Source organism: Miniopterus natalensis, chromosome 1 (assembly GCF_054644295.1).
Source record: "Miniopterus natalensis isolate mMinNat1 chromosome 1, mMinNat1.hap1, whole genome shotgun sequence".
Lineage (NCBI taxonomy): Eukaryota > Metazoa > Chordata > Mammalia > Chiroptera > Miniopteridae > Miniopterus > Miniopterus natalensis.
In genome coordinates, this window is record NC_142081.1 from 3676114 (window position 1) to 3689524 (window position 13411).

General features: G+C 43.7%; 1 long non-coding RNA gene, 2 other non-coding genes and 4 pseudogenes across 3 annotated transcripts in view; all 7 read right to left on the minus strand.

Moving 5' to 3' along the window:
- Positions 1-153: 153 nt before the first annotated feature.
- Positions 154-13411, minus strand: part of LOC107536496 (uncharacterized) — a 33721-nt gene continuing 20463 nt past the window's right edge. The window contains exons 5-11 of the long non-coding RNA XR_015714674.1: positions 12350-12428; positions 11670-11733; positions 9096-10625; positions 4688-6491; positions 4426-4538; positions 1647-4302; positions 154-1051 (exon numbers count right to left, since the gene is read on the minus strand). This is a non-coding gene — a long non-coding RNA (uncharacterized LOC107536496). The remainder of the gene's footprint in view (positions 1052-1646; positions 4303-4425; positions 4539-4687; positions 6492-9095; positions 10626-11669; positions 11734-12349; positions 12429-13411) is intronic.
- Positions 1494-1569, minus strand: LOC148093992 (small nucleolar RNA SNORD113/SNORD114 family; annotated as a pseudogene).
- LOC148093993 (small nucleolar RNA SNORD113/SNORD114 family) lies at positions 7756-7827 on the minus strand. The gene has a single exon (XR_015716466.1). It is a non-coding gene; the product is annotated as a small nucleolar RNA SNORD113/SNORD114 family (small nucleolar RNA).
- LOC148093994 (small nucleolar RNA SNORD113/SNORD114 family) lies at positions 10893-10967 on the minus strand (annotated as a pseudogene).
- Positions 11941-12015, minus strand: LOC148093995 (small nucleolar RNA SNORD113/SNORD114 family; annotated as a pseudogene).
- LOC148093996 (small nucleolar RNA SNORD113/SNORD114 family) lies at positions 12628-12696 on the minus strand. Its single transcript, XR_015716459.1, has one exon. It is a non-coding gene; the product is annotated as a small nucleolar RNA SNORD113/SNORD114 family (small nucleolar RNA).
- On the minus strand, positions 13313-13385 carry LOC148093997 (small nucleolar RNA SNORD113/SNORD114 family; annotated as a pseudogene).

A 13411-nucleotide genomic window follows, 5' to 3' on the forward strand; every position in this document is an offset into this window, starting at 1 on the left:
AAAGAACGCGGGGTGTTGCTCACAGTGGCCCCAGTGCCCTGGCACAGGTGCTGTCCCGGGGCTCTGCCCAGGGGAGAGGCGGGCGAACCCACCCTGGGGGGTTCAAGGCACAAGGGACCCCAAGAAAGGGTCACAATATCCTCTCCACGACTTCCGCCGTGGGCCAGTCAGGCGCTGAGATCTTTAGTAATTTGTGATCGTGTTTGTTTTACTGTCTCTTGAGAGACTGAACAGTATCAATAGGGCCACTGGGGAAATATGAACACTGCTTGTCGCTCATGGCTGTCTGTCATTTTTAGCATAAACAAGCGGCATCCTTGTACCGTTTATTTTCACCCGTCTCCAGAGTTCGGAATATATATGAATAGCATTTCCCCCCAGACCACATGTTTTTGTAATTGGAAAACGCTTTACACCATCATCTCTGTTTCTTTGCTATCTGTTTATTGGTACAGTCACTGACTCAATTATCTTTGTAGAATACAAATGAATGTAAACAAAGTGCAAGCACAGGGCCCTGGACGTCCCGGGGTCGGCACAGGACCATTTTGGCCACAGGAAATGAACCCGTTTCTGTGCGGCCTCAGAGGTGCAGACACTGGTGCTCACTGCACAGGGCTTACATGCCATCGGCTGGCACCAGCACAGGAAAGGCTCTTTTTCCATATCATCATCTATAGTTTTAATTGGTTAAATTCACTGATACAAAAATATACATACGGGAAGAAAAATATCCCAAGTAAAATCCTTAAAAATCCTTAATACCCATCTGTTCAATCACTTCTGCTGAGGCCAGACTCTCTCATTAACTGAACTGTTCCATGTGAATTCGTCACACATTGTTTCATATAAGTAATACTTAACATTGACATATTTGGGCTTCTTTGCTTATATTTAATACTTTTTAATAGTACAAAAAATTATTTTCAACACTCAATCCAAGGCAAGAACACTGAGCATTCCTCACCTTCTTTCCATGTTCCTGACACACGGGTACAACCGGGAGCGCGTGGCCACGGAAGGTGCTGAAATCAGCTCAGATGCGTCCATTCTGAGGGTACAGAGCAGAACCGATGATAAAAGATTGAATGACCCATGAATGATCGTGGATCTGGAGTATATTTCTTTCCATTTCTCTTAAGGAATTGCCTTGGAACTCGTCTCCAGCCCAGAAAATGAACACGGCCTGGCACTTATTGACGACTATTCCATCGCGAGCCCAAGAGAGGTCGCGCTCGCGGACCACTTATTTCTCTTTGGACTTCACTGATTTCAAATGTATTAAGAATACTCCTTGCCTCACAATGTATTTTTATAATTGGACAATACTCCAATCATCTTGATATATTTGTTTATTGATTATTCCATTTCTCCAATTATAATAATACAATAAAATGCATAAATAAACAGAGACCAAAACCACAATCCTCGCTTGGTGCTGATTTCTGTCTACGGCATCTCCCCAAACGAGGCGAAGGCCCGGCTGCTCTGCGCTGGACCTCAGAGTTTCAGACACATGATAATCTATCATCCTCGACTCAAACGCCACCAGTTCTCATCACCGGTCCAGGGCTGGCACTCATCATAGAGCGACGACTCTGAAGGACATCACCCCAACCAACACCGGAACTCTGGTGACCACTCACCTTGGTGCCCACGCTCCTGACGCACAGAGGCCACCGGGCAGGCATGGCGACCCGGGAAGGCGCAGCCATCGGCTCGAGTGCGTCCATTCTGAGTGCAGAGCAGAGCAGTGGAGAAAAAAATTAAGTCATCTAAACCGGTCCTTCCTATCCACTTTTCGTTTACTCAGGTGTGTAGATATTTATTAATTTTTAATTATATATATATATTTAAGTATTTTTGCTTAAGAAATGTAAGACTGATCCAGAACTCAAATTTAAAACTGATCCAGAAAAATAAAATTCACTTAATGATCCACATCTATGTGGTCCTTAGCCAAAGAAATAACACCCTTTATCAATTTATTTCTAAATGGGCATCAGCATTTTCAATATTTATTAATAATATATAATATGCATCATTTCTTCCTGTATTTATATATTATCTTTCCTTAATGATTCTATCATTGATTCATTGATAATAAAAAATCTAAGTCTACAAATTCAAAATAAGAACATGACCTTTGCATATTTCTGATGTCTGTCTATAGCATCACTTCCAAGAGGGATCGGACTAATTACCTGCTGTGCTGTGTCGCAGGGTTTCAGACCCTTACTCCCATCATCCTTGACGCATCTGCCACCAGGCATCCTCACTGGCCCACCACTGGGACCTTTGTGGTTCATTCAAGTCTATATTTGTATCGACTGAACCTTCACATATTTGATAAGTACCCGATTCACACAGAAAAGAGCCCAAGAGCGAGATCCTTGGCTATGCCTACGATCTGTGTCAGCTATCACTTCCCCCATAGACTGGATCTCAATGCTTCAGTATCGATTAACCAACATGTTTAATATTGTATTTATTAATGGACAATAATTAACTTTTTGATTAATTTAATAATTTTAAAAATTTTGTTTTATTGTTGAATGGATTACAGATGTCCCCCATTTCCGCCCCCCTCCCCTCCTCAAACCCCACCTTCTCAGTTCTTCCCCTGCCTGTTGTCTGTGGCCATACCCAAGACGCGACAAGATCTCTGAACATTCCTTACTCACGTTAGTCTCTTTCTTGACACAGAGATAATGACAACCTTGATCACAGCATCTGTTCTGAAAAGTACGAAGCAGAGAAGGTGATAAAAAGATTGAGACATTGTCTCCATTGATCCACTGTTTCCACCATTCACATGCACAGTCATTTGGGTACTTATTTAAATTAATAATATAATATATACTTATAATTCTCTTTATCAACCAAATGTCAAAATTGTAACTATTGCTTATCACGATCTAGATAGAGTCTATATCATACTTAGTAAAGATATGATATACTGGGTTCATTCAATATACATTCCAACTTATATTAATATATATTTTATTTATTATATAGTTTAATAATAAACATTCCTTCACACTCTAAATCTTGACCCACTGGTTTATTTATTTATTCTGCTATTGATATTTTTATAATAATATTTTTAAAAATCCATGGTCACAAGTCAAAGAAAAAGATCCTTGTCTTAGCCACTGTCCATGACTCACGCCCCACCAGCTGTCCATCATTGGCCCAGGACTTTCCCTCTCTTCCCTCATTCATGTCTACATTTCTTGATCTATTAACTTTTCAATTGACAAATAATAACAAAATTAATTGACATGATCACAATAACCCAAGAACAAGGCTCCTAAGCCTCCGTAACAACTGTCTACAGAATAATTTCCCCGCAACTCTGCCTCTAATTACTCCAGGTCAGTGCTGCACTAATCCCTTCAGGAACACGTTCCCCATGAACCCCACGGGCGGGCCACGGTGAACTTCGTTCACTGCGCTTTTCTGAAGAATAGTTAATGTTCTTAAACTAGTCACACGCCACACGCACCCAGACAAGAGCGTGGCGACTACTCACGTTGGTCCCTGCGCACCGCACAGTTCTTGGCCACGGCAGACATAGGAGGGCAGGTCAGTGCACTCGCTCTGGGAAGAAGCAACACAGATAATAAAGAGTTGAGACATTCTTGCCATAAAGACACACATTTTTGTTCCATTTTCTCAGTCACTTAGGTACTTTGGAGTGTGATTATTTCCTTTTCTCTAAACTAGATTAACCACTCGAACTTAGGACTGACCCAGAGCAAGAACACGGGCCACTATATATCACCAACTTTCTCATTCTTTCCCCAGAATGTAAGCCCTTGGTCCATTCATTGCCAAATGAACTCCAGTGGTTTCAAGTTAATAATAATTCTTGCCTCCCCACATATTTCTATCGTTTGATATGCCTCAATGTTTTCATCTTTCTACACTGATTTTTAATAGTCTTTCCTTTATTCACTTATGATAATAAAATTAATATCCATGAAGCACCAAAGGCTAAGATCTGAGCCTTAAACATGCCTAAAATCTTCCCAGAGTCTCATTCCCACAAATAAACACTTAAGTCCCATGTTGTACTTGGACCTCAGAAGTCGTCAATGCTTTGATCATAAAATACATTTCAGCATGCATTCCACTCGCATCATTGGTCCACGGCCGGCCTTTTTCATTAACTTGAATATCCTTTTATGTACGGAATGAACTAAAACACTGACCAGCACACTTTCATCTCCTAGGTGCTCCTTCCTCCTCAAGAAAATAGGGTCCATGTCCATCAATTAAGGAATTCGAGGGAAAAACCTGAAATGGAAATTTAAAGAGCTATAAAAATGAGTGCCACGGTCTCGAGCTGTTTTAAAAACCATCCGAAACATACGAAATGAAATCCATCCTATACTTGGCTTCCCCGTGATTAGTACCAGCCTGTCCTGGTTTCACTGCATGGGCCATGCAGCCGCTGGCTCACTGGAAACCGATTCCTAAGCTGGAGGCGGCCGGGGGATTCGGGTGCTTCAGTCATGAGTGGTGCACCCATTCTTGGGGTATAAAGACAATGTTGAAGGAATGAGGCATTTCCTCCCCTGAACTAGCTTTTCTGCTTTCATTTACTTAGACTTTTAGATATTTATTAATTAACATATGCCACTTTATTATTTCTTATTAAAACAAGCAAGCCAGAACTCACCTGCGAACCAGAGGAAGGGCATGAGCTCTCATTACCGACATCGGACTATATCCAAACGCTGTTTCCCACCAGGCAGCACCCACAGAACCTGGGAACATATTAGAAACGCACATTCATGGGCCCCACGCAGTCCTACCGACTCAGACATGCGGGGGCCCACGGTCTGGACTTTATCCGGCCCCCAGGGGATGCTCATGCCCCAGCCTGAGGACCACTGCCCGGGATTTCTCAAGCCAAAGAGGCAACCCCCTGGCACGGCTGCTTCCCAACGCCCTGCGGGGTTTCAGAGCCGCGGCGAGGGAACCTGTCTCGCGGCGTCGATTCTGAATGAAGCCCGCTTTCCGCTCTGTGTCCCCGCCCGTCGATCGGCCACCTCTCCAGCCTCCTGATTCTCCCGTTCGTCCCCTAAGTCACGCCATAAACCCCGCAGTCCACTGAAACCCCATCCTGAGAGTCTTGAAAATCACTAAACTCTAGCTCAGGGCTTATCCCCAGACGCGCAATAGGCCGAGTCCTGTTTGGAAATGAACTTCAGCGACACAGAGACAAACCCGGCGGCAGACAGGCCGGGAGCGCGCCCGGGCGCACTGGGCTCGGCTGCTCTTTCAGGCCGCGAGGGGACGAGCGTGCCACCGCCACCCACCCCGCTCCCAAAGCCTGGCGGCATCCTGGGACTGACTCACTCACGGAGCTTAGATCTGTCCCTCCGAGGAACGGATCGAGGCGGTGACACAGGGCGAAGGCAAAAGCCTGAAGCTTTAAAGGAACTGCACTGAAGCGGACGCCCTCGCAAGCCCCCCACGTGGCGCATCCGCATCGAAGGTCCGTATGTTAGGGAGGCGCACAGCCACTTATTAATAGCTTAGTTAACTTCCTTTCATTCATTATTTAATTGGTGAAAAACTGGGCAAACTATTAATTTCTCTTAAACAAAATAAAAACTGTTGAACTTCCCGGAACCCCAGCAGAGAAAGCGTATTAGGTGGTTCTAATTCCTCTTACTCGAACTGGTAAGAGCCAACTTTTTTTCTTAAGACGGACATAAGAGGAACAGAACCGACGAGTGATGTTTCAGCACATACCCGTCGCTGGTCGGGTGCTCTGCTGCCTTGATCTTATTAAAATACTAACCATTTATTAATTAATGACAATAAAATCAGCCTGTGCACAAACGCAAGACAGTAACACTGACCGGCAGGAGCCGTCAGTTGCTCACCCGCACGGGAGTCGGGGGACTGTCTACGTTCTTCCAACACTATCGAGGGAAACCGACAAATATAGTTATAAATCTGTAAGGTGCACAAGGTGGTGATTTGATTGACAAAGTGGAAGGACTAGCCACAGACCACACTGCGGCCAACGGGGTCAATAATAACTGTCATATGACACATGCTTGTCACTGCTGTCTGCTCGGTCCTCTTGAATGTAGTTAGTTGATAAAATTATACAATTATATTACCATTTAACTTTTTAACAACCTCCTATAAAGACACAGCACTGAACATGAAATGGACAATTACGTACGTCTCTCCCTGGGTCCCTCAAGCTAAGGTTTAAGAGCCTGTCTTATTTTGAAAGGATTTCAGTTCACTGGAAATGGACTGGTGACAACGTCTGTCTCACGGCATTGGCCCTCGCCCTTCCACATTTGGCCCTGCTTTTCCTTCATTGACTCAGACGTTTGTGTGGTTACCGTCGTGTGAACTTTTGAGAAGCAAGCAAATGTCTCACGTGGACCCGGGAGCGGTAGGTAAGCGCCACGGCGCTGGTGGGGTCTCCGTCTCTCGGTCTTCTTTCAAGGTCACTTTGTGAAGAGATAAAACATTTGTTCACTCAGAATAAATATTTATAGAATAAATGAACTTTTTCCAAGTAGATTTAACATCCCTAGACATACAATATAAAATCATTTTCTAAAGCGCAAACAGTCTAGACCTGTCTTGCTAACCAAGCCAGAGTTGAATATGTGGATGAACCTTCACTTAACCTTTTTATCATTAATCCGTGATTGGCACGGGCTAATCTCTACCATCTGTCCCCAGAATTATTTCCCCCAGCAACCCAACCCTTCACTAAACCCCCTCGATGTTTTGTGTGCGAGGGAACAATCAAAATGCTGCATATTCACGACACGCTGGGGCCACGGCTGACATGCACTGATTGTATTTCACACGTTTTAGTAATACGGTTAATGCCGTTAAGCCGCCCAAGCTAAGACGGGAACAGGGCTGTTAGTCCCCTGGCACCAAGGCTCTAAGACAGAAGTCGCCGTGGAGCCCGTGGCCAAGGGAGGGTCCTAAAACCAGCTCTAGTGAGACCTTCTGAGGAGTGTGGGCCACAGCAGGTGATTAAAAAAGTTGAGACCCTAACCGGCCGGCATGGGTCAGGGGTTCAGCATCGACCTAGGATCCAGGAGATAGGGGTGCGATTCCCGGTCAGGGCACTTCCCAGGGTTTCAGGCTAAATCCCCAGTTGGGGGCGCGCAGGAGGCAGCCGATCGATCAATGACTCTCTCATCATTGAAGTTTCTATCTCTCCCTCTCCCTCTCCATTCCTCTATCTGAAATCAATAAAGACATATTAAAAAAGAAAAGAAAAAAAAAGAAAGGCTGAGACCTAATACCAACTGATCCTTGCATTTACCTTTAATTAGTCATTCAGAAAACTAGAGATGTGGGAAAGTATTTAAATTCTCCAAAGTGAACAAGTAACGGCAACCTTGCCGCTGACACGGACACAGACTATGAACACGGCCTGTCACACGAAACGCAGCCCACAACATCTTGAGCTGGGGAGCTAACACCCGTGGGCCATTTATCTCCTGGTGGTGGGAGTGTGTTCCCTACACAGGAATAGTATTTCTTGCCTCCCGACTTATTTTTACATTTGGACAACGCCTCGTGACCTTCATCTCTACTTATTTATATGTTTTTTATAAATCATTTCTCTGATCCAATTGAAAACAGAGAGATGCATGAGCATAAATCAAAGGCAAGACCCTTGTCTAGTCCTGACGTCTGTCTAGAGGGTCCCTTCGAGCGGGGCAACGGCCCAGACCTCGAGTGTGTTGGGACCTCAGAGCCCAGGACACGCGTTCGGCGTATGTAACTCACACACCACCAGGAGTCATCGTTGATCCACGATGTCGCTGTCCCTCCTTTTACTCAGTCCATTCTACACTGTCTACGGAGTGAGTCACTAATTAATTAATATAATTTTAAGTCCTATTATTCATGAAAACACAAGAAAAGCCTCGCTATCCCTAATCTGTATAGAATCATGCCCACATAAATGGCTTTCCTCATCTTATTCTTCATATATATATATATAATATTCATTATAATCAATGTTATATCAATCAGTAAAATGAATCCCACATTTGCCACTGGGCTAGAGTTGGCCTTATTTGATAATATTGCACACTTTTGAACGACACAATGAATTCCCTTTAAAAATAAACAAACAATGGAACTGAGAAAAGAACTTTGTTACTTACACGGGTCTCATGCTCCTAAAAGATAGAGGCCACCAGGGAACTCACGGCCAGGGAAGGTGCAGACATCACTGGAGCGCAGAGCGCAGAGCTCGGCAGGTGACACGGAAACGGAGACCGAATCTCCACTCACTTACTTACACGTTTAGGGATTTATTGATTAATGACTGTATTTATTTGTTCTTCTCTTAATAAACTGAACATTGGAGTGGTAACTATTATTTATCATTATATATATATATATCATTCTTAGCCAAAGGTGTAATACGCTTGATCCCTTCAATACTGACTTCAATGTACATTACAATTACTTTTCTTCACTGTACATTTGAACACTGAACAATACCTCACCCTCTTCACACCTATTTAGGCATTTATTCCTTTATAAGAATATTTTGTAAAATTGATGAACACAAAACCGAGAGCAAGAGCCGTGCGTGTCCTGACACCCGTCTGTACGATCACTTCCGACAGGGACGAGGGACTGGCTTTCTCTGCGTCGGGCCTCAGTGTCCGGACACTTTTGTTAGTATTCAGCGTACACGAGTGACTCCTACGCCACCAGCCGTCACCCATACAGGCTGGGACTGGGGTTCTTCATTCTCGGCTATCTGTTTACCGATCAAGTGATCAATTCACTAATAATAATAATAGTGATTCATAAATACTCAAGGACAAGGTCCTTAATCTCTAGCCTCTATCTAGAGAACCCTTGGCCTCAGTGAATATGCCTCTTTCATTAACGAGCTTCACGGATGCAAATACCTATTAATGGACATAAATTCCCATGTCAGTTCCTTGTTTACGCTGGGGGTTTGACTAGCTTTCGATGGACAGATTTAAAGCGACTTCTTAAGGTTACAGTGACATGTCTATAAACAACCCAAACCAAGAAAGGATGTGACTGCCACTCACGTGAACCTGTCCCGAGGGACGGCCAGCCGAGCTCCTGATGCCCACCAAGGCCTGGTCAGTTGTGTCCGAGCTGAGGAACACAAAGCAGAGGTGACAACGGGGCTGAGGGACGGTCTACGGGCCCTCGGTCCCCAGTCACTCGGGCGCACAGCGCGCGCTCCTCCCTGACCCGCACCACGTGGACCTGGACCCAGCCCAAGCGCAGGAACCTGGGCCTCTGCTCACCGAGGCATCGTCCTGGCCAAAGACGGGGGACACCTGAGCCATTCCCGCTCCTTAACGAAACGCGCAGTCCTCAGCAAGTGTTACTAACTCTCATTGTGTTCCCCTTTATCGTCATTTATTTATACTTGTATTAATTCTTTTTCGAGCCATTTATTAGAATGGATTCGAAATTCACGAAAACGAACCGAGAAAACGGTCCTTTTTCCTCCCCCATATCTGCCCATAGGGTCACTTCGGACGAGGCCGCGGGCTCCTGCGCCTCCCTGGGCGCCGGCGATGGGGACGCATCGTACCCACCAGGGCGACCGGCCTCCACCGCTGCCATCGGCGGTCCCTGGGGGCCTCTCCCTCCTATTTCTCACCTACGTTAGTCCTCGGTCTGCTACTAATAACTGAACACACATCTGGGAGTCACAGAAATGCAAGGATCGCTGTCACACTTCCTTAGGACCAAGGCCTCACTGATTACCCCTCTTCTCAGTCATCAGCCCCATGGCTGCAAAGACAGACCACGGACGGTCCGTTTTCCTCTACTTCATACCTGCTAGGGTGATACAGTGACACCCTAAACAAAGCGCCCCAACCGAGACAAGGCCGCGGCCTGTGACTCACACTCGCGCTCCCCAGAGGCGCTGGAACCCCCTCGGGCGATTTCCTTCTGAGAAGGGCAAAGGAAAGGAGCGGTAAGGGGACTGAGACGGGACCGCTCCTCCCGGGTAGGCGACCGTCTGGCATGTAGTCATGTGGGCTGTGCCTCCCCCCGCACACTGTCTCATTAGGTAATTCCTTAAGTCACTTCTGCTAATTTTAAAAAACCCATGGTCCACACAAAAATAAAGAATAGTAATCTTGCATATTCTCCATCTATCCATAGAATCGTTTATCACATTGAAATATTACCCCTAATCTATCATAAACAGATTAATAAATACACTGCATGACAGTAACCCCCTATTTATCATTGGCCATGGCTGGGCTTTTGAATTACGGTCACTCTTCTAACGGGACAGTAAATATCCTTTAATTAAAGCCTGTCCGATAAAGATGAGAACTTTATGACTCACGTAGGTCTTCATGCACCTGAGACACAGGGATGGTGACCAGAAAAGACTCCCCGATGACAAGAGCGTGTCATCCTGAGGAGGAAAAGGCAGAGCTGGGGACTGAGAAAGACAAGGGAGCCCGATCGGGACGGATCGTCCTTTCCACGTTTCACTTGTTAAGTCATTTACGTTTCCAGTAATTTTCATAAGGTAGATCGTTTTGTCTCTTAACAAAAGGAACCACCTCAAATTTGAAGCTGACCTGGAAAATAAAATGGATTCTTACTTATCAGAGTCTATATGATTCTTGGCCAAACTGGATCCATTTGGCTCTTGGATCCATTTATTTCTCTCTTTTTTATTAAATTTAAGGGGTTACTCTACTATATTTCTTTAAAAGTTCTATCACTGATCCAATAATAATACATATAAATTGATGAGTCCACGGTAAGAAAGTGATCTTTGTATATTTCTAATATCTGTCCACAAGACTACTTCTAAAAAGAGGGATCTGACTAATTATGTTTTGTTGGACCTTATAGTTCCAGACACGTATTCTCCTGCATCGGTGACTCCTATGCCATCAGCTGTTGCCAATGGTTCAGGTTTGGGTCTCCTTTCCTTCATTATTCTCTACATTTGTATACACTAAATCATTAATTCATTAAGAATAATTAAATGAACACATTATTCATAAAATCCAAGGACAAAAACCACTGAGTAACTCTCACATTTGTCTATAGAATTATTTCCCACATGGACTGATTCTTTCCCATTAATCAACTTCAATGTTGCCCATTATAGATTAATAACATAATGTTTCATATCACATTGATCATTGGGCCATCGTTACATTTTAATTACACTTTAATGCGTTTTAATAATTCAATGATTACGTTTAAACAAATGACGCAATCCAAGAGGACAACTTAATGAACTTCATTATTTTCAATAAATGTTCATCTTTCATATCATTCTTATCTGCACACGTTCGTTAATTAATGTATTGATTCACTAGTATTAAATTTTAAAACGGTATGATTCATAAAAATAAACAAGACTAAGAGGAACAAACATCCTGCATCTCCATATAGGATTATTTGCCACACTGACGATCGATCTCTTCTATTAGTTATCACCAGTGTTTCACAGATGGATTAATAAAGATAATGCTTCAGGCCAATCTCATATTTATCATTCACGATAGCCGGCGGGCGTCCTGGATTATATTTCACATTCTTAATGATACAATGAATATTCGAGAAAAAAATTCTCAAACATAAACTTTTTTCAATCGATTACTCACATTGGCCTCTCCTCGATACGCCAGGCGGCAACCGCAGAGCCCGTGGACGCGGAGGAAGCCCGCTCTGAGGGGTGCAGAACAGAGCGGATGAAAACATTGAGACCTTCTCTACATTGGTCCTTCGCCCCCTTATTTCATTTACTATCTCTGTTTGCTGGTTCTATCATTGATCCATTGATATTGATAGTAATATACTAGAAATCCACGAATCCAAAATTAGAAGAACCATAGGATCATTTGCAAGGTGAACCAGACTAGATGCCATTTGGGTTTGGACCTCAGACTTCCAGACACATAGCAATCATCGTGGGTGATTCATACGCCATCGGTCATCATCATCGGTCCAGCTTCGGGCCCCTCCCTCTTCGTGCCCACCTACAGTTGTTTGTATGTTAATTCATCAATCTACTAATAATTAAACTCAAAACTACAAGTTACAAAAGCTCGAGAACAAGAGCCTTAGAAAAATTCTCATTTTTCTTTAGAATCCTTGGCAAGTTAAACTTTACAAATCATCTTCATTATTTCAAAGATAGATGATTCAACATAATATTCATTTATTTCCAACGTAATCATTGAACACAGTTGGATTGTGTTATATTGAATACTTTTAAAAGTACATACAGAAGATATCCTAAATAAAACACACAAGTCAGACGAGAACACTGACTATTACTCACGTTGGCTTCCAGGCGCCTACAGAGACATCGCTGGCCAGGGCGTAACGCTGAACTCAGCGAGGGGGTGTCCACCTAATGCCTAGAAAGCAGAGGAGAGAACATGCTTGAGGTACTGTCTCTGTTGGTCCTTGCACCTACATGTCATTATTCGGTGATTAAGTTATGGATTAATTTGGGGGAATATATATTTATTTTTAAGAAAAAGAAACAACCTTAAATTTTCCACTAACCCCAATATTAGGCATTAATTATATTGTCTATAATTTGGTAGAGGTTCGCTGGACCTCAGAGTTCCAGAGCATTCATCATCAAAGACTCATACGCCACCAGTAGTCATCATTGGTCCGGCTTGGCCTTTTTTTAACCCAGATTCATTTACATTTGTTTATTATATGATCTTAATAGAATAAATAACTATGAAGTACAACAAAACCTAGAGCATGAACCTTGACTAGTCCTACATCTGTCTATAGAATTATTTACTCCATCAATATATCTCTTTCATTAATCACCCTCAAAGTTTTATATAGGGTATTAATCAATACAATGTCACGTATCAATCCATATTTATCCATGGACCACGGTTGGCATTCTTTGGTTACAGTTCACAGCTTAAGAGTATATACACCCATGAAACACATTTGTTTCTACGCACCAAACACACAGGCAGCCAGACATCTTACAGCCGAACCACAGAGGGAGATGAAAAGGTGACACTTTATCTGCACTAACTTTGGCTTCTGCATTTAATTTCCTCAGCCACTTAAATATTTACCCCTTTCCAAAACTTAGAATACTTCACGCATTCCTATTTGTTGGCTTACATGCGTTTATTAGTTCCTTTGCTAATCGGTCTATGCTCAGAGTCAGCATCGATGAACACAGAACATGATCTCTGTACATTACTGACATCTGCACTGTGCTCATTCCCAGCACAGGGAACGGACCGGATCTCTCATCGCGTTGGACCTCAGAGTTCCCGATGCACAGTATTCATCATCCAGGACGCACGCCACCAGTGGTCATCACTGGTCCAGAATTGGCCCCCTACATCTCCATTGG